The following is a 1,984-nucleotide window of genomic DNA, read 5'->3' as shown; positions in this document are numbered from 1 at the left end:
CGGTCCCAGCCCACACTTTTAAGAAACACTGCCTTTCCACATCTGTGCTGATGCTGTGGGTTTGCAGCATGCTCGCACTCTCTTTTTTCCTTCATCCTAATTAATTGGCACTTCAGATCCCCGCAGTATCACTGAGCCTCCTGGTTTTATCTCACACACTAACACACTGACAGCTGCTGCAGTCTCAGAGGCAACAACACAACAACAAGCGTTCCCTGTGTGTGTGTGTGTGTGTGTTGGTGTGGGGGGTGGACATGTGTTTGAGTAGGTGCTGCTTTTGACTTTCATTACAAAACAAAACAATCTATATTTGAATCCTTTGGTGTTTTGTTTCTTGCAAAATGTTTCTACAAACTGGAAGCCCAAGTTTTTTTTTGTATGTTTGATTTGAACATGACTTGACTCTTTTTTACATTAGCTGTTTAACGCCCAGAGAGGAAACACATTGTCCTGATTATCAAGGAGTAACTCCTCGTGAAGTGAAAGGAAAAGAGTCTAAATGATGACGGGTTTGTGGGACCAACGCCATATCAATATTTGACAGTTGGAATCAAATTAAAGTGGATTTTATATATATATATATATATATATATATATATATATATATATTCTATAGATATCGATATAACATATCACATAAACAAACATTGTAGTCTGATCTCATTTGAATGTTATCAGCATATTGAATGGGTGTTATCGGTGGTCATCAGCCTCATAGATATCAGTTAGAAGGGATGTGCTGCATTTACTATAAGGTTCAGAGTTTTGTTATCATCTGTTCATCCGTTAATCGCTGCAGGGATAAGGTTGGGGATTGATGGATGGGTCAAACAAGACGGGACTTTCACCCAGGAGACCTGTGTTTGTGTCTTAAATAACAACCGCATACGTATGTTACGTAAGCGATTCTTCAATCGGCATCTCGTCCTGTCACGCCTGTATCTTTGATCCGAATGTACCGGCGGGCCACTCGAGATGTACCCGTGTTATCAACTGGCTCTCTCTTGTCACTGGCTAGCTACCAGAGTTCAGATAGCTTTGGTGATCTTTAGGCTGTGATGTTATACTTCAGATCTGCAACTTCAGCGTGGAAGTCACTCTTAGCGAAAAAAATACAACATGCATTTGTGATCTGAACAACCAGTAGCAGAGCCGCCATGCCTCCTTGTCGGGCCTCTCCAGAGCAGATCAAGCACCATTAAACGGTTTTGAGTAGCCCTTCAATCATTGCAGTTCTGTGTTCATGTTGTCACTCATCCTCATTGTTCTTACCATACAGACTTAAGAATGGCGCAGCTGCTATTTTGAAAATACAAAAAAGATAATATATGATTTCAGACTGAAGAAGTTTCTGTAAAATGAAATTAATTAATTCAAAGCTTTTTAGGCATTTTTGAGCGTACCTAAAAAAACAAAAACAATAGAAATATAAAATCCAACAGATATGCTGAGTTATAATGATCACTTCTACAGAACAATAAACTCTCTAGGGCAACGGACAACCAACTGCATCACAGTACTGTATGATGAAAACTGCAGTATTCATTTTATACCCAATACTGGCACTACATACTGTAACTGGAGCATATGTTTTACTGTTTATGCTGTGTATATCTTAGCGTATTAATTACACACTTTTATGACTAAACATTTCTTTATTATTTCTGTGTGTAAACAAATAATCTCTTCAAAAAAAAATTGAAGCTAAACAATTAGCTTATAGGTTTGCTTTCACTGATTAGCCTATTCTCATTTTATTGTAATTGAGACAACAAGAGACTTTGGATCTCTTTCTTCTTTCCGGAATGATGTCTTTAAACTGAATCTGACAGTCTTGAGACAACCCGGCATTGTCCAGAAGAACATTTTTGAAGCGTCAATTCACAGCTAACTGAGCGCGATAAACGAGCCAGAGAACCACGGCCACCTGATCATGAGAAGATTTAAAGGCGGATTTCCACATTCGCTGGCACCTCCTCTCTCT

Source organism: Cebidichthys violaceus, unplaced genomic scaffold (genome assembly GCF_023349555.1).
Source record: "Cebidichthys violaceus isolate CVI_PGR_0920_01 unplaced genomic scaffold, fCebVio1.0.p SCAF_15, whole genome shotgun sequence".
NCBI classification, from domain to species: Eukaryota; Metazoa; Chordata; class Actinopteri; order Perciformes; family Stichaeidae; genus Cebidichthys; species Cebidichthys violaceus.
This window is presented reverse-complemented; position numbering follows the sequence as displayed.